The following is a 25290-nucleotide window of genomic DNA, read 5'->3' on the forward strand; positions in this document are numbered from 1 at the left end:
CCAGGCCAGGAAAGGTGTGCTGGGTGCTATTGTGAATAGGTGGAAGGGTAGGTAAATGGGAACGGTGGTTAGGACAGCTGTAGGAAGGTGTCTGGACGGTGAAAGGTGAAGGGGGATCAGATATAACAGAAAGGGTAGAGCAGATGGGAAGGGAAGATAGGTAGATTGAAGTTGCAACACTATTTGCCTTGCTTCTCTTTTACTATCTACTGTTTTTTATAGAGCAGTGCAAATGGGAAATCTGGATTCACGCCAGCACTTTGATTAAGGTACTCCTAGACCCACACCCAATGAAATGTGGGCCCCCCTGGTCAGAACACTGGGCCACCTAGATGAAAATTCCTGGAGCCGGGCCTGGTATGCAAGAGTTAGAGAAAATTGTTCTCTGCGTACATACATATCTTTGAAGAGAAGGAATCTAGCTGTTGAGCGTCCTTTCCGTTTTACTTCTGAAAGTTTGTCAAAGAGTATATTGACAAACGGAATTTTGTTGTCACGTGGGTATGTTTGAAAGCCAACAACTGTACCCAGTGCTCCATTAACTAGTCCTTGGTCCACGTCAAGGTTACGTTTAAGCATTACTCTGCAATTTAAGGATAATTTTAACATCTTTTCTAAGCCTGCTGTGTTTGAGATTGATTTTTCTAAATTATTTAGTCTTGTTGTGGCTTGGTCACACATGGGTAGTGTCATACCATGTACATCTAGTTTGTCTGTGGCGCTAATTTCCATTATTGTTTGCATTTCTTTACTTAACATTATTTCATTGAATTTGAGACAGCTTGCAAGAGTTGGCATTAAGGCCATACAATTTACATTTTTGTGGGCTAATTGTTCCATAACATCTGTAGCACATGCCTTATCGCCATAAAGTGCATTAATGTGCCGGGTTTTTAATGTTGCTTCTGCTTCTTTAGAAAGTATACCAACTCTCAAACTTTTTAAACTGTTGGCATAACTTATATCTGCAGATTGGCGCATGTTTTCTGTTAATTCTCTGTATTGGAAATGTTGCCAAAGGATGACATTTCCAATGCTGCCAACAGTTTAACGGCAGAGTCTGTGCCCTAATGTTTTAAAAATAGGTTCACCTTTTACTAGTGTTAATTGAAGCAGATCTCCAAAAACAATAATGTGTTTTCCTGCAAAGAGTTCTTCATAGTCTGTTTTGAGTACTTCTTGTAATCTGAGGTGAATCAAAGCTAACATCAGGTTGGAGACCATGCTCACTTCATCTATTAGTAGCATTTTCATTTGTTTCAATACTCTGCGTAATTCCATTGCAGCTTCTACAGAAAGTTTGTAATAGTCCAATTTGTTCTGGTGTTCTACTGGTAATAGTAGTAATCGGTGTAATGTAACACCACCTATGTTGTAGGCAGCTAAACCTGTCGGGGCAGTGACAACAGCTGACAGTTTGTTGTTTGTCAATTGTTGAAGGAACTTACTAATGATTTTGATTAGGAATGTTTTGCCAGAACCAGATTCACCACTGACGTACAGTAGTATAGGTTTATAATTATGGCAGGAACATTCTTTATTTTCATGTTTTACACCATGTGCAATTTGTTTTGTTACTTCTTGAAAAATGCTACTTTGCTCATTGTTTAGTTTTGATTGTAGTATAGTTAAGTCTTCCTTATATTCATACTGACACATGGTGTTTTCTACTTCTATCATAGCTAATTCTGCCTCATTTATTATTAGTGGTTTTCCCAGTGGTTCTTGGCTTCCTGTTACAGAAGGTTGACTACTGTCAGGAGTATCCTTATCTAGTTGGGCTTGGAGTTCTTCTTCATGTTGCTGTTCATTGTGAAACATTGTTTTGTACTGTGTAAAGTTTACATCAGTTATAGTGCTTTCATTTGCTTTGAAAGCATCCTCATATGAGTCATAGTTATCTAGTAATTGTTCTTCTTTTCTCCATGGTTTGAAGAGTTGTAGCAGGGACATGTAATATACTTTTTTATGTTGAGGAGTCTTCAATGACAATTTGATATGATTAATTAAATTTGGTTTAGTGAGTTTAACTAAGCTGCCTTCACAGTCTGTCACTCTATATTTACCTTTTTTTTTTATCGGGTTTCATATTATTTTTGTATGTGTAGTTTTGGGCTATTTGGTATAGACACATGTTTTCCAAAGTATTACTTCTGTTTGGGTATGTGTCCAATAAACTGTTTTTTAAAATGTCTTGGCTGTTGGGATCATGTTTGGCTATTGTTTCTATATCTTCATATGATTTTAGAACTCTTTTTCTAGATTTAGCTGGACCAAGACTTAGCCATACTATATTTTCAGATTTACCATACAATGAAGTACCAGTTAAACGTTCAGCTGCTTCAAAAGATCCACATTCTCTATGGGTGAGCATTTTTATGCCCAAGCTGTATAATTTCTGAGATACTGTTTTATCTGATGACAGGTCATTCCAGAGGTTTTGGAGCTCTGTCTTTTCTGCTTTAGTTAAGTATGCTGTGACATATCGTGCAACTGCAGTAGAATTGTCTGCAATGTACTGCACATCTATGTTTGTATTCCATAAGTGGGCAATGATTGCATTATAATCATTGATATATTTTTCTTCTTCTTTTCAGTTTTATTACAAATAAAATGTAGCATAGCAATGAAGCGATGGTGAAAATATCTTGAAACATTAACAGGATCCAAAGAACAAAGTTCTCCAGGTGTTAGAATATCTATGTTTGTTTTGTTTTTATTTGATATGCGTAGGAAATCATGTAAATCTTCCCATGCATATTCTGCACAACTAAGGGGCCGATTCATGGAACAAACGTGCGCCGAAAATCCATGCGCAAGTAGGCGCAAGGGAGCGCAAGCGTGAGAAACGCATCGCACGCGCACGCGTGCGATTCAAGGAAGACGCTGCGCATGTTTCCCGCTGTCCGTGCACCCAATCCAGCACATAGCGCGGCACACACAAACAAAATGGGCGGAACAGTGGGCGTAACACGCGAAATGGGGAACAACGCATGAAAAAGAAGGCGTAACTGGGGAAGTACTGCAGGGAACTACACGGAACGCCCACACGCAACGCGAACAACCCGTATTCATGGATCCGAATACGGGAAACCCGCGCACGGCAAAAGAGGCTCACAGGCGTCAACGCGTCCGCCACACGAAGGCAGGCGGAAGCGTCCCCGTGCACAGCATAAAAATGAGCGCAAACAACAAACGCGTATATACAGCTACGATGAATGCCCCATTTGTCGCAGCACTGATCGTGGGACACCGCAGGAGGAGGAGGAAGAGAATAGCCAGGGCAGGAGGAGGAGAATAGCCAGGGCATGCCTTTTCGCACCACGGACAAGCCTTTTTGGGATGCCTGACGACCAGGTCTATGGCAGGTATAGGTTTCCACCCCATATCATCCTAGACCTGGTCAGGGAGTGGGAAGATGGCCTTACATCCCCCACCCTTTGCTCCCAAGCATTGAGCCCCTTGGAGAAGCTGCTCAATGTCCTGCATTTTTTGGCCACTGGGTCATTTCAGCGGACCACTGCCATAGTGGGGGGGTCTCACAGGCCACGCAGTCATGCTGCCTACTCCAGGTACTGGCAATCATGACAGCGCGCCCCTCAGTCCGCAGGCACATATACATGCCCAGAACACCCGCAGAAAGGCAGGCCGTTGTCCTGGATTTTTTCAGAATGGCACACTTCCCCAAAGTGCTCGGTGCCATAGATTGCACCCATGTGGCCCTACGTCCACCTAGGGCCACTGAGCACATCTACCGAAACCACAAGCACTGGCATTCCATCAATGTACAGGTGGTATGCGATGCAAAGGGAATCATCACCTCTGTCTATGCAAACTACCCTGGCTCCACCCATGACAGTTTCATATACAGAATGTCCGCCCTGAGCCGGGCCGTGGAAGCTGGGCAGCATGGCGACACATGGCTCCTAGGTCAGTACAAATGCCCTTGCACATGCATGCAAGTCACACACAGACAAATATCCAAACCCTAATAATCTCAACTATTATCACCTCCCCAGGGGACAGTGCCTACCCTCTGAGCAACCACATGATGACGCCAATCCGGAACCCCACCACACCACCCCAGGTAAGATACAACGCCGCCCATATTGCAACCAAGGGCCATAGTGGAGCGCACATTCGAAGTGCTCAAGTCACGTTTCCGCTCCCTTGACCGCTCTGGTGGGCAACTACTCTATGCACCACCAGTAGTGTGCAGGATCGTTGTGGCAGCATGTGTCCTGCACAATGTTGCAACACGGCAGGGCGTCCCGGTGGACATGGTGGTGCCCCCACATCCCCAACCAGAGGCACAGGCGCTGCCCATGGGAGGGGACAAGGCACGTGGCGAGGAAGCCCGGACCCAGCTTGTGGCCACATTTTTCACCTAAACTCCCACCCCTGCGGAGTGCACACAGGCCTGGCACATACTAGGTGACAATCGATGATGACAAAGAGACAGTCAACTGTCACAACCCTACCACCCTGAGATAGTTGCCATGGAAGTGCCACATCGTCTGCATCCTTAGCTACTTAAACACAAGCTATCCTGTGTGACCAAAAGGCACACATATGACATATGACATGATATGGCCTATACACAAGTATTTGAAGGTGCGATGCGGCAGGGAGGGGGGAACAAGGGAAGACAAACAACGGTACTACTAGGCCAGGTGTCATTGAGATTGTGCAAGTGCAGGGGTAGGGGGAAGGGAAAAGTGCAAGGGGAAGGGGGGCAAGGTGGGAAGGGCAGTACAGGGGAAGTAGCCCAAAAAAAAATACATAGGTCGGCTGGTGGCAACTGCAAAGGTAAGTGCAGACAAGTGCTGGGAAGGGTGGGCTGTAGGGATAGAGAGACAGTACTGCAGTGCAGGGGTTGCCAGGGAGGCAGTGCAAGTGGAGAGTGGCTGGGCCAGGGACCGAGGTCGGTGAGAGTGGCCCAGTTGCAGCTCCAGTGCAGTTCCAGTGAAGAATTCTCCAAGGGAGAGGCAGAGAGAAAGCAGAAGCAAAGAGAAAGGTCTTGAGGTGCTTCCATAACTGGAGATGGTTCCCCTCAAGTTCAAGTGAGGCAGGAAGGCTGTTCCAGAGGGAGGGCCCTGCCGCGGAGAGAGATCTACCCCCAGCTAGTTGCTCTGAGAAGCGGATGACCCTACTTGCAGGGTGTGCATCACACACACCTGCAAAACAGGCCATGGCCATCACTGCCATGTCCTAAATGTACAGTGGCATCAGACAATGATGCCTGACCCGGAATCCGATGAAATGACAGACCAACAAAATCTCCTACCCAAAATAAGTCATTTCCAAATGCATTACAAGAGTCGTAGACGTAACATTACAATGAATGCCTGTCTACATGCACATTGTGCATTGCAAAATCAACACTGCAGCTCATGTGTGCAGTGTCCTACTCCTGCAACACGCTGCTCAGCGCACAGCACAGTGAACAGCCATTGTGTGTGATGCACACCCTGAGCATCACATCTAAGTGACAGACCACATCAAACAGCAAATTAGGCATGAACAGGATCCATAATCGGTCACAGAACATGTGCTGCAGGGACACAGTGGGCACCAGAAGGAAAACAGTGCACACATGGATATGCAAGGGTGGGAGTACATGTAGTGCATCAGAGTGCAAGTGTGTGGTTCTGCAAGGACATGCACTCCACATATGCATGTGCACTCAAGTGACCATTAGTGTTCTCTACACATCACATGTGAACATTCACCATGTGTACACCCCAGCATGTCAAACCACAACTATCCCCTCGCACCTGAAAGGTAAACACAACACATGAACAGGCATTGATCAGCAGAACACAACATGTACATAGGATACCACCATTACAATGTCAGAGTTCCCATCACACTGCAGGGCAAGGCAACTATCAACAACAACCCCCCCTCCCTCACAAATGACCATGACCCACTGAACAACTGCACCTGGGTCATGGAGCCTTCAAACCTCAATTCCACCTGGCCACAGGATCACCTGTACCCTTCGTCACCATCTCCCACCTTGTGTGTAAAAAGGTGCCTGCACCCTCATAATCAATGTCCAAAATCACAAAATCCAAGCCAGAAAAACCAACCAGAACACCCTCCAGTAGATGACTTGACGTAGCAGTACCTCACAAAGGCCAAGTACTACCACAATGATGCAACAACCAAGGTAGCACAGTAAAACAATGTCACGACAGGATGTGAAACATGTGTGGTACATGACATAGGATGATGCACCATGAACGGATGTGTACTGTCACAGGTCCCCTGTACAGGCGTGGGAGTGTCACGAAACAACCACCCCCACCATGTCCCGGGTGCCTGCAAGGTCAAACTCACACAGGCCCCTGACACCCTGGTGGGGAAGGAGGTTCAGGGATATGCAGTCGGGACTGGTGTTGACACACTGGATGACTGGAATGAGTGGCAGGAGAGGGGAGGAGGAATGACACATGAAACTAGGGAATGCACGAAAATGTACTACCTGCATGAACACATGCACAATCCAAACAAACTTGGACATCATTGTCATGGCCTTCTGTAGTCCAGGCTCAGGAGTGGTACGAACCAACCAACCCCTCTAGGGTTTTGGCGCCTGCAAGTTCGGGGTTTACACAGGCATCCGCAACCCCAGCGGGGAAAGAGGGTCAGGGAACGTTGCTTGGATATGTACGGGAAGCAGGAACACCGGGTAGAGGGTACAGGGTTCAAAATTGCATAGGATCACGGGTGATTACCGAGAAAAAACATACCAAATTGAACCACACATACATCCATGCATTAGTACACTCCCCGGCAAGCCTATGCAGAGCAGTTCGAAAGAAAAACAACAAGACACTTAGCTCTGGTTTTGAGTGCTGGCCTCCTGCCTGCGCACTCTCAGGTCCGGTTACAGGAGCACTGCAATGCTGCAAAGAGAGCCACAGTCAGCAACCTGTACGTGCCAATTACACAAAAACACAACACCAAACATGCCCCATAGCAACAAACTACTCTACAAACAGACAATCTGGTGTAGATGCTTCGTACCCATATATAACATCACCGCTGTGACAGGTCAGACACAGTCGATGCAGTAAGTCAGCCGCTGGTGGGTGCGTGGCAAATGGAACACCAATGTGTCACAATTCACACAACATGCAATGTTCCCTGGGTAAGCGGACAGACCCATATAGCAAGCCATGACTTCAGAGCAAGTTGCATACCACCATGACCGAAACAAAGTTGGCAGTGCATTTATCATAAAGTACATGGAAAAGACATGCACTGCACCCGAGTATGTCCCTTGCTGTATGTCCCTGTGAGCTGCCCCTTTCCATGTCTCGGAAGGCTATATGGTTGATACAAGTGCCTCAATGGACCTTGGTGTACCGGAGGGTATGTGCCACTGCCCCTGCATGTGTCCCAGACAACCCTACTATCAACAGCCATCAGTCCACCAACACATCTGAGCTGCATTGTGTACTTCAACACCAATATTCGTCTAAGCTCACCCTTCGTGCTGTGACTAAGCCTGCATGTGCAACTTGCCTGGTGCAAGCTTTGCTGTGTCGTGGCCCCCCTGTGCTGCTCACCTTGCCTGGAGTTCCTTGGAACATGTCAACAGTTCTAGGATGTGGGTCTGCAATCCCTGTGCCTCTGCTTGTGCACACATGTGCATGTGGGCACCAACAAACGGGTCCAGAATTCCGTAGTCCAATGGGCTATGTCTGCTGGCAAAGGTGCTCTGGAGGCTCATCCCCCTGCAGAAAGGGCATGAAACACATGATTAATGCTTCAAAGTCATCTGTGTGTGTCTCATCAGGCATCTCATTACTTGAACATGTCAGAGAGTCACATCACAAATCACACCATCAGTCCGTCTTTCACATCTCAAGTGTGGAACACTATCTACAGCATGAATTGCAACAAGCACGTGTACAGGAAAGATATGAAACATACTACACAATGCATAGCAATCAATGTACACATTAATCATGACACACCCCATCTAGCAAAAGCTGAACAGTGGACAATAACACCAAAATCATCCCCACTAGGGGTGTCAACACAAGTCACACAGCACCAGACATGCCACAGATATGACAGTCCAAAGCCCTTGTGTAATATTCTGTAACACCGAACCATCCTTGCGAGCCCATGGATAAGGGAGGCAGGAGTGGCATATGTGAGTCAAGGACCCCAAGCAGCAAACACATACACAAGACAAGCCTGAAGGGCCCAGCTGGAACAGACAGTGGATGCCTTCAAAAGCCACAAAGCACCACACTGTCACATGAAAGCACAATAGACTAGCAATTTTAAACTAAATTAACTATTAACTAATTACACTAACAATGGAAAACCTACATTACCTAATTAAACTAACTATCAAACAGAAACTTAACTAACTAAACTAAAAGAAAAATCAAAAATGGCCACATACGACCCGGGGGGGAGGGGAGGTACCCAGGAGGGGGGAGGTACAGGGTGCTGCTCAACATCCACATGCCAGGGGTCCTCGCTGTGTTGGCACCGCCCGCAGCTGCACGACTACATGCCCCCGTCGATGTGATGTCCCAGGCACATCAGTGACTGGTGTGGAGGGTGACCTTGCGTCCCGATCCACCACGGGCGGAGGAACCAAGACTGTCTGATCCCTCAGTGCAGGGGTCGCAGACAGAGGAGTGTCCACATCAGAATCACTCACCCCTGACACATGGACTTGATGCTCATCCAACTCAACATCGACGTCAGAGTCGTCATCAAGGCTGGACTCATAGGCAGCAGAGACAAGATGGACTGCAGCACTTGGGGGTTTTCGTGGCCTACCACCCCGCAACCCCCACTAGTGCTGGGTTGATGTGGTGTTACCAACCCTATGTCTGGCATGACAACACCATCCTCCGCCTCCATTGCGTCATCACCTGAAAAATAGAGAGAAAAAAGGTCACTACACATGTCAGAAGCACACAACACACACACACACCGAGAGCAAACGCATCCGGCAGACATGTGACACACAACATATAACCTGGCATGCATGCTGGGTCAACTTTGAATAGCTTCTGTGATCAGACCTGTTGAAAGGTGGCAGTTTCCATGGAAGTGGGTCTATGCAGTGCAGAAAATGTGTACGCCACTCACTACCTACATGTACAAGCACTCCATGGTGTGTGCCAGGAAATGTGAAGGCAGTGCAATGTCAAATTCAGACATCACATGCATTGTGCATTCAATGGCCTCATTACGACCCAGGCGGTAAGTTACTGCCTGGGTCGTACCTTTACCACCATGGCGTAAACTATGTTTACGCCATGGTGGTTGGCGGATTTACCGCCCCATTCCGAGGTGAGTGGGGCGGTAAGTCCCCATTAACCCATTTACCCTTCCCCATTCCCATTTTTGCCCCATAGGGCATAATGGGAGTGGGGAAGGCGTTAATTACGCCACCGTAAATTACGGTGGCGTAATTAACAACAAGGTCCCTTAGCGCCATGGATTTTAACACCTGCTAAAAGCAGGTGTTAAAACCTCCATGGCGCTAAGGGACGTCGGAATCAGGCGGTAAGGGTCGGCACTGTTTACGCCGCCGTAAACCCCTTACCGCCTGGGTCCTAATGAGGCCCAATGTGTACCATATCTAGAAGCCAAGCACCCCTCCACCCCAGTACCAAAGCAGGGATGCCTAGCATGGTATCAAAAGGCTGACCATACACCTGTGTATTGACAGGCAGTGTTGACTGGCATCAACAGCTTAATGTGATTCAAATGACAACACTGCAAATGATGCTGTGACAGTAGGCAGGACACATGATGAAAATTCCGGAGGCCGCCCACGTGTGAAGAAGACACAACAAGAGTTGGACAGAGTCATTGGCCATTGAACAGGCTGAGGCCTGTGAGCCACACAGATTGTCAGAGCCTAACCATGTGTGAAACACAGGACTGAGCCACAGTTTACATGGGAAGGCTGATGAGATGGCAGGCAATGTATGTAACCAAGGACTTATATTACAGTGATCATCCAGTCAAGGACACATAGGGGCATGCGTGCAATGCACATGGAGCATGAATGGGCACTCATATCCCTGCGGGACATCTGACCCATGCACAGTACAAGTGAGATACCCTGCATCGAGTACTAAGGCTGTACCACACGGCATATGTCTGGCAGATTCTACACTGGAAGTTAGCATCTACACAGGACACATGAACAAGAAACTACACATTGGCAAGATTGAAGCATACCAGTGCAAAGGTTGAACTGGGGTACAAAGTGGCGGAGGAGGGGCAAGGGAGCATGCCTACATGGAGTCCCGCATGCAGGCATAGGAGACATGCATGACGGAAGCATTGCATTACTTACACATCAGAACCATGTACACGTCACATGTAGCAGCAATCATGCACAACACATCCCACAAGTGAAACACACATGTCCTCAACAAACACGCATCAACACTCACTGGACTGCGCATCAAAGTCCAGCATCTCTCACACTCCTTCGACCAATTCAGGTGGTATGAACTCCGCAACGAGAGCCTCATGCGGAGTGAGCTCTTCCTCCTCTGGTGCAGGCCCACCGCCAGTCACCAGAGTCAAGTTGTAATTAGAGGCACGCTTAGCCTTAGTGCTGCGCTTGATGTCATTCCAATGCTTTTAGCACTCTTGCACCGTGCGCACCTCATAGCCTAATGAACTGACATGTTCCGCAACATGCTTCCAGTGGGTGTCATGTTGGGCAGCCGTAGTCTGACTATTGGCACCCACTAGCATGTCACGGCTGTGGCCCCGCACGTAGTCCACGAGGAAGTCCAGTTCTTGCTTACAGAAAGGCTTCTTCCTTGATGTGCAGGAGGTTGTGGCTGTGTGTGGGGTCCCAGCCTGTGCTGCAGGTGCAACCTTCCTCCTCTTGGACTGTGGCGCAGACCCTGGCTGGCTAATGCCGCCCTGATCAGTATGGCCAGTGGGTTCGGTGGATTGAGCCAAGGGAGTGGCAGGTGGAGGGATGACCAAAGGCCTGACTCGTGTCAGTGGCAGCTGGGTGCCCACTAATGGACCCTGCGCAGCAACATCAGCTGTGGCAGGGTCATTGACCGCAACGGTCCTGGTTGGCAGACTCACAACCGGGGTCCTGTTGGGTGCATCTGACCCTGCACTTGCCAACACCCGGCTGTTCCGGCCAGCAGATGACATGACTGCCCCAGGGACACGTGTCTTGGTCTGAGCAGCCCGGCCTGCCCCTATGTTTTCCCCCCTGGCCTGTTGGAGATCTACCAAGGGCTCTTCAAGTGCCAACGCAGCCTGCGCTGGCAGACCCTGAGCCTGGGTGGCGGTGTCCACAGCTGCACCTGCAGCTACCACTACCCTTGGGCCCGTGGCAGTCGATGGAACAGACTGCCGGGTCGAACGGGTGCCAGTGCCAGAAGCAGGAGCTGCATCCCCCGGAACCACAGGGGGTGGTGGCATGACTGCACCAACACATGGCACAACATTGTGCTCAAGTGGCGCACCCCTGCCTCTTCCCCCTCTGTGGCTGCCCTTGACACCCTGGAGTCCCCCTACTCCCTGGTCACCACGGCCACGTCCCCGACCACGCCCGCCACGAGGAGGACGCCCAGCTGAGGCGCCCCTCACCTTTGGTGGCCTCCCAACCATGGCACTGATGTAGAAGTGCTGGCACAGATGGAGTGGTGCCAATGGGAGGTGTACACCACAATTGACCTGGGCAATTGGGGTGAAGGGGGTGGGAAGCAATATGTTAACAGCCCCCCTGCACCTGCAAGGCTGTATGTGACCCCGGTGATGTGGTGACGGGTCACGCAACGCTCAGGCACCCCAAAACTGCAGTAAAACCGTGCACGCAACCCTGCAGCCTACGTGTGTGGATTCAACCTCCCGCAGTACGCGGTGGCACCCAGTAACACGAATAACGCGTACGCGTGGGACACGCAGGCTACTATGACATCGAAAATGGGTGCGATACACAGGGGCACCCGCAGTGGGAAAAAGAGAGTGTGCGACTCACCGTCTGACTAGCGCGATGCAGAAAAACACACGTAGCAAATGCCCCCGCCAAAAGAAGAGATACGTCCTTGATAGCTGTGAAGTTGTGATGGCGCGCGAAACAACAGGAAGCAGCAACACACGTCGGTCTCCACGAAAGGCACGTACAGCGAACTGCTGGGCCCGCTCACCTTTAACCCGTGCTGAGGGAAACGCATGCGCGTGTCACGTCACTTACGCGCATGGGCCCTTTCCTCATATTACATGCGGACGTGCAGTTTTTCACGTGCGCTGAAATGCCCAAGCACGCCTGTACGCGTCACGTCACAGGGGCGCTTGTGCTTGAGGGGCCTTCTGTCCAATGAAAATGCGTATGCGCACAGACGCGCTTACACGCTAAGGGCCTTTCCTCGAATTACACGCTGACGTGCCGAACTTTCACGTGCCAAATCACTCTGTATCAAGCTGGCCACGCGTAAGCACACGGAAGACCACGCTCCTGTCCAGAAGGCCGAACTACTGCCCCCCAGAGCCCCGAGCATGCTCCCACCTGCCATCTGCTGCTGCCTGACTGCCTGCTGCCCACGTGCCCTGCCATTTGCTGCCTGCACATCAGCCAGGGGTGCTGTTGCTGTGACCACCCATGCTGGAACCGAAGACTCCCGACTGGGATTCCATCGCTCCACAGCCCAGCCCCAGGACCCAGTTGCCGACCCACTCCTTCCTCTGGGGTTGTCATGTCGGGGCAAACACCATCTGAGACCACTGACAACCCTCGGCCAGAGAGGCAGAGGGGCACCAGCTTCAGTGCCACCGAAGTTGGTGTCCTGGTGGAGCAAGTCCTGGGGCAGTATGATGCCCTCTTCGGAAGTTCCCGCGCCGACAAGGAAGGACGGACTCGGATCTGGACTGACATCGTGACTGCCATCAATGCGGAGGGGGTGGCAGTCCGCGACTTACAACATGTCAAGAAGTGCTGGGAGGACTTCAGGTCCAGGACCCTGAACAAGGCCCTGCGCCTCTTGAAGGCAGCAGATGCCAAGGGGCGCCGGGGCCACTTGTCAGGAGAACAGATGAGGGTCCTGGAATGCATATCCCCAGCGCTCCACGTCCAGGTCCTTGAGAGGCAGACCCGTCTGGAGTCCAGCGGTAAGTGTACATGCATCCTGATTGTGAGATGTGCGTCTGGTGATTTTTCAGTAGTGTGCAGGTTGCACATCTGTTTGTATGGGGTCGAGTATGGGTGGGGGTGTACAGGGCCGTGGTGCTAACACATGCGAGGGCTGGAATGTGTGAGACATGGATGGTGCTTGTGTGTGTAGGCTTGCATGCCAAATGCAGTTGTGTGGGCACACATGTTTGGATGAATGTGTATGTAAGTAGACATGTCCATGATGTCACGCATGTATGTTGTTTTCAGCTGCATGTATCAGCCCTGTGTACATGTGCATCTGTGTGTATTTGACAGGGGTGCAACAGTGATGCAACATGGATGCATGTGACAGCGGTATGTGGAAGCCTGATCGGCAGATGTGACATGGATGCCCATCTGAACACTGCGACACTTGGCAGAGGTGTACACATGCATGCAAGTGTGGTGGTGTGTGTACATGTATGGTGCAATTCCTGTGTTGCATGTGATGTCTGACTCACCTTTGCCTGCTCATGCTGTTGTATGTGTATGGATGGTGGTGGCAGTTGCGATATGGCTGTGGTATGGCTCGTGTGTGCGAGTTGAAATGACATGTGTGTTGGGGATTGTGATGACATGTCTGAGGTTTGCCAATGCCACTCATGTACAACTGTCATGTGTGTATGTCTGTGTTTTATTTCTCCCTGTCTGCAGCGTCAACTGATGAAGAGGGCGGAGAAGGTGCTGTGGAGCACAGCAGCGGGGATCCCACCGCCAGCCGGAGACGCAAGGCCCAGCTCCCCTCCCATGTTGTCATCTCGTCGGGGAGTGAGGAGGCCGGTGCCGCATCCCAGGCCGCAGCTGCCGGGGGGAGGTCCAAGAGGCGGAGGTTGGAGTTGGACTCCTCGGCAGCAGAAGGGGCAGCTGGGACCCCACAGGGCCCAACAGGGGAAGATGGCACGGAGTCATTCAGGTTGGTGGGGGGTTTGGTGGAGGAGGAGGCCATGCAAGCAACAGAGAAGGGGTTTGGAGGTGGGGATCCCACTGGTGCTAGTGGTGCAGTGCAGGACCAGGGACAGGAGGCAGCACAGGCCGCCGCGGAGGTGCCTGTGTGCAATCCTGTCCCTGATCCTGTCCCTGCATCATCTTGCACCAGCAGGGATGCCTACGTCCAGACCCGTTTTCAGGTAGGGGATGAGCTCACGACAACTGGCCTTCCTCTGCCTGCGGACGTGGCTATCCGGGTCCGGGTTGAGCCTGTTCTGACTGGTGTGGCGTTGCGTCAACGGGCCATGCAAGGTGACCTGCAGTCTTTTCATGAGGAGACTGCACGTCATCTCGAATGGCTCGTTGACCACGTCAGCCTGCTGGGACAGGTCACCCAGGCCGGATTCCTCCGTATGATGGGGCTTGCTACGACCCCCTCCTCAACTGAACCCCCTACACGCCAGTCATCCTCCGTGCCATCTTCCCACCCATCAGTCACCTGGGTGCCCTGTGGAGCTGCATCTGACGGTGCGGCCAGGCTGGTGGAGGAGGCATCCCTGCCACAGTCGGGAGTCGGACGTCCAGCAGGGGTGGCCACATAAACGACTGCACCCCAGCCGGTGGAGGATGTGCAGGCAGCAGGAGGCAGTGCACGGGCAGAGGCACAGCAGCAGCAGCAACGTGGTGGGAGCCATGAATTTGTATTTGTATTTGTATTTATTTTATGAAGGCTCGGGGCCTTCAACATCGGAGGGGCAGGCATCGGCCAGAGGGCAGGAGGACCCAGGACAGAGAGTGTCCTCCGTGTGGGAGCGGTTGGGCCATGCCATAGATGCGGAGCGGCAGCGGGCAGAAGAGGCACGGCTCACAATGGTCAGGTCGGAGAACTCCATGCGGAGGGCCCTGAGGAGGGCCGAGTGCCTCGAGGCAATCCGCAGGGGTTTGGACGTGGACACGTCGACGGCCCTGCGGACCCTCGGGGCCATGGAGGAGGACCGCCTCCGGGACATTGAGCAGGAGTTCGATGATGCCCTGGCCCGGGACATCCAAAAGTGAGCCGTCAAACTAGCCTGCTGCCCTTGTACATAGTTATGTAGGTAGTGTTAGGTTTCATTTTTTTTGGATTTATTTTGGATCTTTTGGGCATTGGCCACATTTTTGTATATAGTTTATTTTATTAGTTAGTGTAGTTAAATAGGTTTCCTTTCTTTTGTTGGGATAATGGACCCTGGCTTGTTCGTATGTACATAGTTCACTGTTGGATTGTATTTTTCTTTCACATTTTAACCATGGAGCAATGGCTTTCTATTTTATTTCCCATTGGATTTTGTTTTGTGGACAGTGACTTTGGACACCATTACTTTGGATTTTGATTTTTGGTTTTGCTTTTTTTCATGGACATGCTTCTTTTCATTTTTGTACATTCCCATTTATGTTTCTTTATTTTTGATTCTATTTATGTTTCCTTTAATACATATTTTTTTATCAAACTTCAATGTGTAGTATCATCTCATTGGTTTCATGCATATCATGATATGGGTTTTGGGATTCACTGACACCCATTGGGTGTATGTGAGGGAAATGTGTTTGTTTCGGAACTTGCAATTGGTGTTCTGTCATGTAATTGCCAATTATGAGTGGGTGGATGCAATACTCGGGTGGGTGTTTTGCATTTGGAGGCTGACCGTAGGGACCAGGGATCTAGATTGTGATGACATGTTGGCTGGGGAACATGAGTTGGACATGGGTGGGGGCCTGGTGGTGGGTGCCCCTGCACTGCTGGGGGGTGGGGGTGGTGGGGAACATGAGTTGGACATGGGTGGGGTCCTGGTGGTGGGTGCCCCTGCACTGCTGGGGGGTGGGGAGGTGGGGGGTTGGGAGACATGTGTGGGGGCCTGGTGGAGGGTGCCCCTGCACTGCTGGTGGGTGAGGGGGGTGGGAGACATGGGTGGGGGCCTGGTGGAGGGTGCCCCTGCACTGCTGTGGGGGTGGAAGGGTGGGAGACATGGGTGGGGCCCTGGTGGAGGGTGCCCCTGCACTGCTGGGGGTTGGGGGTGGTGGGGAACATGAGTTGGAAATGGGTGGGGGCCTGGTGGTGGGTGCCCCTGCACTGCTGGGGGGTGGGGGGGTGGGAGACATGGGTGGGGCCCTGGTGGAGGGTGCCCCTGCACTGCTGGGGGGTGGGGGTGGTGGGAGACATGGGTGGGGGCCTGGTGGAGAGTGCCCCTGCACTGCTGGGGGGTGGGGGGTGGGGAACATGTGTTGGACATGGGTGGGGGCCTGGTGGAGGGTGCCCCTACACTGCTGGGGGGTGGGGGGTGGGAGACATGGGTGGGGGCCTGGTGGAGGGTGCCCCTGCACTGCTGGGGGGTAGGGGGGTGGGAGACATGGGTGGGGGCCTGGTGGAGGGTGCCCCTGCACTGCTGGGGGGTGGGGGTGGTGGGAGACATGGGTGGGGGCCTGGTAGTGGGTGCCCCTGTACTGCTGGGGGGTGGGGGTGTGGGAGACATGGGTGGGGGCCTGGTGGAGGGTGCCCCTGCACTGCTGGGGGGTGGGGGGGTGGGAGACATGGGTGGGGGCCTGGTGGAGGGTGCCCCTGCACTGCTGGGGGGTGGAGGGGGTGGGAGACATGGGTGGGGGCCTGGTGGGGGACATGAGCACATGGAGGTGCACATGGGCCTGGTGGGGGACATGAGCACATGGGGGTGGGGGTGGTGGGGAACATGAGTTGGACATGGGTGGGGGCCTGGTGGTGGGTGCCCCTGTACTGCTGGGGGGTGGGGGTGTGGGAGACATGGGTGGGGGCCTGGTGGAGGGTGCCCCTGCACTGCTGGGGGGTGGGGGGGTGGGAGACATGGGTGGGGGCCTGGTGGAGGGTGCCCCTGCACTGCTGGGGGGTGGGGGTGGTGGGGGACATGAGTTGGACATGGGTGGGGGCCTGCTGGCAGGTGCCCCACAGTGCTGGGGGGTGGGGGGGTGGGAAACATGAGTTGGACATGGGTGGGGGCCTGGTGGTGGGTGCACCTGCACTGCTGGGGGGTGGGGGGGTGGGAGACATGGGTGGGGGCCTGCTGGCAGGTGCCCCTACAGTGCTGGGGGGTGGGGGGGTGGGGAACATGAGTTGGACATGGCTGGGGGCCTGCTGGCAGGTGCCCCACAGTGCTGGGGGGTGGGGGGTGGGGAACATGAGTTGGACATGGGTGGGGGCCTGCTGGCAGGTGCCCCACAGTGCTGGGGGGTGGGGGGGTGTAGAACATGAGTTGGACATAGGTGGGGGCCTGCTGGCAGGTGCCCCACAGTGCTGGGGGGTGGGGGTGGTGGGGAACATGAGTTGGACATGGGTGGGGGCCTGGTGGTGGGTGCCCCTGCACTGCTGGGGGGTGGGGGGGTGGGAGACATGGGTGGGGGCCTGGTGGAGGGTGCCCCTGCACTGCTGGGGGGTGGGGGGGTGGGAGATATGGGTGGGGGCCTGGTGGAGGGTGCCCCTGCACTGCTGGGGGGTGGGGGTGGTGGGAGACATGGGTGGGGGCCTGGTGGAGGGTGCCCCTGCACTGCCGGGGGGTGGGGGTGGTGGGGAACATGAGTTGGACATGGGTGGGGGCCTGCTGGCAGGTGCCCCACAGTGCTGGGGGGTGGGAGTCATGGGTGGGGGCCTGCTGGCAGGTGCACCACAGTGCTGGGGGGTAGGGGGGTGGGGAACATGAGTTGGACATGGGTGGGGGCCTGGTGGTGGGTGCCCCTGCACTGCTGGGGGGTGGGGGGAGGTGGGAGACATGGGTGGGGGCCTGGTGGAGGGTGCTCCTGCACTGCTGGGCAGTGGGGGTGGTGGGAGACATGGGTGGGGGCCTGGTGGAGGGGGCCCCTGGTGGCTGGGGGTGCAGGGGGACATGCGTTGGTGGGCAGTAGTGCAAGTTGACATGTTGGTTGGCTGGGGGGCATGGCCATGGTGGATGGGGTGCCTGCAGGACATGTGCAGGGTAGGCCCCTGTGGTGTGAGCCACCTGCAGGGGCCGTGGAGGGTGTAGAGGGAACACCTGGGAGGACCCACACGTGCAATTCACGTGTGGTGCTCCCCGCGCACCTGTGTAATACATGTACCCTGATGGAATCGCGTGTGGAACTTCCCGCGCACCCCTTTAATACACTTACCCTGCTAATGTTGCGTGTGATACTTCCCCCTCACCCTGAAGTACACGTATCCTGATGAGATTGCGTGTGGAACTTCCTGCGCACCCCTGAAATACGCCTACCCTGCTCGCACAGGGCCAATCGCGTGTGGAACTTCCTGCGCACCCCTGAAATACACGTACCCTGCTGATGTCGCGTGTGAAACTTCCCCCGCACCCCGAAATACACGTACCCTGCTGAAATCGCGTGTGGAACTTCCCGCGCACCCCTGAAATACACGTACCCTGCTGGAATCGCGTGTGGAACTTCCCGCGCACCCCTGAAATATGCATACCCTGCTCGCACAGGGCCAATCACGTGTGGAACTTCCCGCGCACCCCTGAAATACACATACCCTGCTGATGTCGCGTGTGAAACTTCCCCCACACCCCGAAATACATGTACCCTGCTGAAATTGTGTGTGGAACTTCCTGCGCACCCCTGAAATACGCGTACCCTGCTGAAATCGTGTGTGGAACTTCCCGCGCACTCCTGAAATACACGTACCCTGCTGGAATCGCGCGTGTAACTTCCCGCACACCCCTGAAATACACGTACCCTGCTGGAATCGCGCGTGTAACTTCCCGCGCACCCCTGAAATACACATACCCTGCTGATGTCGCGTGTGGAACTTCCCGCACACCCCTGAAATACATGTACCCTGCTGATGTTGCGTGTGAAACTGCCTCCCCACCCCGAAATACACGTACCCTGCTGAAATTGCGTGTGGAACTTCCCGCGCAAACCTGAAATACTCGTACCCTGCTGAAATCGCGTGTGGAACTTCCCGCGCACCCCTGAAATAAACGTACCCTGCTGGAATCGCGTGTGGAACTTCCCGCGCACCCCTGAAATACGCGTACCCTGCTCGCACGGGGCCAATCGCGTGTGGAACTTCCCGCGCACCCCTGAAATACACGTAGCCTGCTGAAATCGCGTGTGGAACTTTCCACGCACCCCTGAAATACACGTACCCTGCGGCAATTGCGTTTGGAACTTCCCGCGCACCCCTGAAATACGCGTACCCTGCTCGCACGGGGCCAATCGCGTGAGGTACTTCCCGCGCACCCCAGTGATACACGTAGCCCGCTTGCCGTGCTGGTACAGGGTTAGCGCAGCCCTTTGCGCTGGATTGGGGATTTTGATGGCTTTTCCCTGCGCGAGAGGCGTTCTTGGGGGCGTAACTGGCGCTGCTGCACGGTCGCTGCGCCACCGTGCGCCACGGCTGGTTTTGGTGGCTGGAATCCATGAATACGCTGTGTGCGGAAATGGATTTTAGCGCACGCGGCTGCCGCAGGGATTCGCATGCGCACACTGTGCGCCAGCCGCATGCGCCACTTGTGCGCTGAATTCTATGAATTACCCCCTTAATGTAACAAACCAAGTGGGTGTGCCAAGGTTTCTGATCATACAACGTACATCTCCATGACGTCGAAACCAGTACTCTTTAGTACCACGCATATTTGCTAATAGATTTGTAATATTTGATTGTAAAACCTCATCCTTTTGTTGCACTTTCTCTAATAATTGTGTAGCTGTCATATTTTGAAAGTGTGATCCTGATTTTAATATGTGTGCAACTCCGTAACATAAAGTTGCTAGTTCACTTTCAAAGAGTAGGTGGAATATGTATTCCACATTTTGTCTAAATCTGGGATCTTCAGAATACATCCATAATGAGAGGTATTCTGAAGCTGATATTTGAATAGGTCTATCATCATACCTTCCGCCTTTGCCAGTAGGAAAGAGTAGAGAAAAAGCATGTGCTTCTATACTTTTTTCCCATATACTGATTGTCGATCCTTTTGTTTGACGCATTTGGTAAGTTTGCAGTACATCTTGTACGGTGTCATTACAGTGGAAAGGATGAATTGTATAATGGTCTAAAGTATTTGATATTGTAGCAGGATCTAGTAGCTCAAATTGACCAGCTTCTTGTGTTTCTTGAATTATTTCAGTTGTATCTTTCAAGTTTTCTTCAATATTAATTTCTTTGTAATATTCATTATTCTCTTTAAGATATTGGAAGGCTTGTCTAACTTTATATAAATCTACCAGCTGTTGCCATATTTTTTTGTCTTTTGTAGGTACCCCATTTACTAATATAATTAAAGATTGCTGCATTGGACGTTGCACTCCTAGAGTATGCACATTTTCTTTTAGATTTAATGGTAAATAAACTACTTTTCCACGAATGCCTTTTACCAATTCAGAGGGAGGTAATTTTGCTGTTTTTGGTTGAAGGCGTATTATTGCTTGAAATGGGTGTACTGTTTGAATTATGATGCTCTCATATAAATTAAGTTGTTGTAGAGGTTTTGGTACTGGGTATAATTCCAAATTATTTGTGATAGACCATGAAGGAGTTTGGTTGTTGTCATTGTCAAGTTTTGTAGTGCAATAACTGCAAAGTATTAAGAGCTCAGTTATTTCATATTTGTTTTCTGCTACAAGGTAGAGAGCTAATTCAAACCATTTAGAATCTTCATTGTCTTCTATTTTGTATGATAGGTCCACAGTTTTTGTGTTACTTTTATAAAAAATTCTACGGCAACATACACATACATGGTTTGGTACTTCAGCTGATGTACTTTTAAATTTTAGTATTTCTTTTTTGTATGTGTTTAGCAAAAGGTTGCCATGTGTAGAATTGTTGCTTAATTGGTTTAAAGCTATTTCATTCTGTAAATGGCTTTCACTTCCAAAATATTTTTTCTGGATATAGTGAATTTCTTCAAGTAGGTCTTTTGCAGTACCATGTAGAAGGATGTTATTTAACTTTGCTAGTGCTAAAGCAGGACTTTTAGCATAGTACAGTTTATAGACTAGATTTCTAATAGTTGAATGATGTGTTGATCGCCTTTTGATATCATGGAAAGTGGTTTTACAAGTAGGTCCTGTAATGCAGGCCAATGAATGTCCTTGTAGTCCTGTGTACTTGCACACTGGACAGGTATCTATATTTTGCAGTAATTTAATTTTGATTTTGTCTTTGCTTTTTACATATTTACTGAGGAATTGGCGTAAAGATTTGAAACATTGTTTGGGAATGTTACATATTGACGTGCATGGCCATTTGTACACTAGACGTTCTGATTCAGTTGAATGGAGGGGTAATTCTAAGTTTTCAGGGCATATTTTTGTAAGAAGTACTTCTTCTTCCATTATGGTATTATTCACTATTTCATAACCTCGACCACTGCTATGTATGGCAATTGTATTAGTTTGCTTTTGTTTGTACGCTTCTTCATTAACATATGGTTCTGTGCTTGTAGTGTGATTCCATTCACCTCCGCTGATACTTAAGAAGTTCTTTCTGTTGATATTTCGCTTATTGAGAAGTCTTTTTTGTAATTTAGTTATTAGTTTTGTTAGTGGTTTCATTTTGTTTAACAGTAAAATAAATACATTTCTTTTGAGAAGAATTGCACTGTCCATCAATGCTTCTAAGATTTTGAAGGACTTTGTGACGGTATATTTTGGCTAAAATACTTTTCTTGGTATGCTTACTTTGCACTATATTAAAATTTGAAGAAGTAGTTTTATCTGTACTGATAGCTGATTTTCTGTCAATTGTTTTTTGGTTTGTTTTACATATTGATAGAGGAAGCGAAGTTGTTGTACTTGAAACTTCTTGTGTTTCACTAAATGATTGTATTAGCTGCTTTGTTTCAACTTTTTTTACAAATTCTGCTAGAGATGGATGCTTATGTTGGACACCTTTATTTTCATTTGCTCTACTTTTGCGTTGCTTTCTACGGACTTGACTTTTGGTAGGCATTCTTTAGGGTCTGTTGAAAAAAATAAAGAAGATATGGGTTGGGGTGTTCTGGAATGTATGTGTGCTGTGTGCCTGAGTGTTTGAGTAAGATGATAAAGATGTATGTAATGGTGTGTGATTGTGCATTGGGAACTAAAACTAGTAGGGATAGGTATTCTTGAATTTATGTGTTACTAAACTGGGGTTCAGATGACAAAAAAAGTAGGCTAGTGGTGTGGAAAAGTACAAATAGTAAATCTAATGTATACAATTAAAACAGTTGTTTTTTCTATAATATGAAAATTGTAGTGGTTCAGTTGGGTAATTTGTGTGTCCAAAAATAAAAATTTGTGGGCCATTCTGGCTGTAAATCGCTGTTTAAGACATGGAATTTTTTGGACAAAATGGTACAAAATCTCTATTTTTAGAAACCGAAATAGCTCGTATTAACGTTATAGTATATTTGATTAATAATACAAATATTATGGTGATATTTTAAAATGAACAGGTAACTTCTTAGTTTTTCTTTCTTCTTCGAATTCGGCTGCTTCTTTTCAGGAAACTGGTCGTCACTGCAATCGTAAAAGCTTCAAATTAGTAACTTTGTTTGTATATAGCACTGTTTTTAATTTAGATATTGATTTTTTTAATTGAAATCCTCAGTGCCTTCTTTAAAACCATTAAACTAATTTATTTACATAAGATACATTGCATCAGTTCAGTACATATATGTTCTTAATGAACACATTGTATTGAATGACTAACTGTAGCAAAAAAGAAATAAATTTTACTATGTCTTGTGAAATTTATAATATATTAGTGAATACCACTATTTCTGTAAGTAAACTGTTCTAGGTAATAGCGCCTCAATGTCATGTCTAATTTAAAGTAATTAAGTAAATAAATAAAAATAAATAAAAACAAAAAATATGAAATTGTATAAGTATTTTTATAAAGGTTTAAACATAGATTGTGTTTGCATGCAATTTTGTTTGAATATATGTAGTCTATATATTTCATTTAAAAAATGTTAGTTTGACATGATTTGAGTGTGTGTGTATAAATAAAGTAAATAGTATAAAGTTTTATAAGTGATAGTTGATTTTAGGAAATTGAAAAAAGTACAGTAAATTCATTTTACAGATTTTACAAGGTAAACGTCTGTTTGAAAATGTGTTCATCTACTATACAGAAAATATGCATACCTGAAGTTTGTGTTCATGCATATGGATATGCATGAAGCTGCAAGTAGAAATCTTGAAGACTTGTACAGTATTTCTGGTAGATGCTGCTTGCCAATTATATGACACTTGTACTCAGAGAGATTCAGAGTACATTTGCAGTGCTGATCTATGATGATGCAGTTAGATGTAGAGGTCTTGAATGTGATTGGTGCATGGTCATGTGATTTTTGAGGTACATCCAATGAGGGAATGGCAGAGAGAGTGTAGTGGAAATGGTAGAAGGGCTGTTCATGTTACGATATGTCCGCGGACATGGCGGTAGTTTGCGGACATCGGGAGTTACATCCGGAGATTTTTGGGTTCAGAAGTCATGCAAATGAGAATAAGCACTGAAAGGGATTGGTCAGGAAAGTTTGGTGGGTATGTTGTGCCAGGAGAGATTTTCTCAGATACTCTTTTTGCTGAGAGAACAAAAGATAGCTATGGCTGTGTGTTTCAGAAAACAGATTGTTTGGATTTTAGGAGATTCGTGGATACATTGGTTGAAGGTGCATGCAGAAAGCTGTGGAGTAGCTGTAGATCTTGGATTCCCACATGTGGAAGTACACTGGCATGGAGTACGTGGAATGAAGTGGTTGGACTTGCTACCTCTCTGTGCTACTTTGGAGACAGAGCAACATCCAGACATAATTGTAATTCATTGTGGAGGGAACAGTTTAGGACATGTGACTGGAATTGTTTTGCAATTTGCTATGAAAGAAGGACTTAGGAAGGTTATGGACATGTTTCCTAATTCTCAAGTGATATTTTCACGGATTGCATAGAGACAAATGTGGCTTCGTTCTTCTTCATTTGGTCCACAAATCGAAAAAGCAAGGCGCAATGTTAATAAGGCTGTTTGTGCCTTTCTAAGAGATTTTGGCATGTCTTCTTTTCACAATGAAAATATTATGTTTTGTAGTACATACATTTTTCGCAGAGATGGAGTCCATCTTACGTATGCTGGCAATCAGATTTTTCTGAGAAATGTACAAAATGCATTGCAACCTTTTTTGGAATTACAACAACAATTTTGAAGTAGATGTTAAGCATTTACAATTTTTGACTTACAAACACCAACCAAAGGCTCTTTTCAGAGCCACCACTTCTTTCCAGAGAAAATTACAATGTTTGTGATGGAGTAGCAACCCAATTTTTTTAATGTTCGCAAACTGTCCGCGGACTTCTAAAAAATACAAAGAGCCCTGCTTCATTTATTTTCACTTCTATTTTTTAACTGGGAAAGGCGGCTCTGAAAAGAGCCTTATTTTTTTTTTGATTTTTGTAATTTTGTATTTTTTTTGGTTTTTCAGACACGACACACTAGGAGAGGAGGGTAAAGGAGGGTAAAGGGGGGGGACACCAACCACAGGGATAAGAAAGGGCGAGCTGAGAGAGGAAAATGTAGAGTGGGTTTTATTTGGGTAGTGAGCAGGTCTTCTCGTGCTCTGAGACGATAGTCTCAAAAGCACTCCGAAGTCGCTCCCCCCTGCAGAGTACTGTGTCACAGTACATACATACAACTGTGACCCTCGAAAGGTAAGGGTCATCAGCATTCTGTATGGCCTGTGAGGCAGCTTGAGGAAGACGCTGTCCCACAGAGGTGGTCCTTGTGGTGACAGGATCAGAAACAGAGGATGAAGTAGAGGAAATCAACCTGCTACGTTCTTCGCAAGGTACAACCCTGCGAATAGCCTCAGAGTGAAATGACCGCAGGTGTCGCTTCACAGTAGTGGTACCAAAGCTGTACTTACCGTGCTTCCCGCGACTGAGTATCATTTTGCACTCATTGCAGGTAACACAGTTCGCACGAGCCTTAGGAACATTACCATGAATGGTAAATAACCGCCACACCCAAGACTCACGCCTAGTGCGGGTAGTAGGGTTTTCCTCTACCTCATTCTCATCATCCTCTTCTTCCTCCTCCGCATCCTCACTCCTGTTCCCCTCTTCAGGCCCTTGGGGAGGTGGTGGTGGTGGAGGGGGTGGGGGTGGTGCTGAAGCAGGTGCAGCACCAAGTAGCAGTT

Source organism: Ambystoma mexicanum, chromosome 3p, assembly GCF_040938575.1.
Source record: "Ambystoma mexicanum isolate Mex_15411 chromosome 3p, UKY_AmexF1_1, whole genome shotgun sequence".
NCBI classification, from domain to species: domain Eukaryota; kingdom Metazoa; phylum Chordata; class Amphibia; order Caudata; family Ambystomatidae; genus Ambystoma; species Ambystoma mexicanum.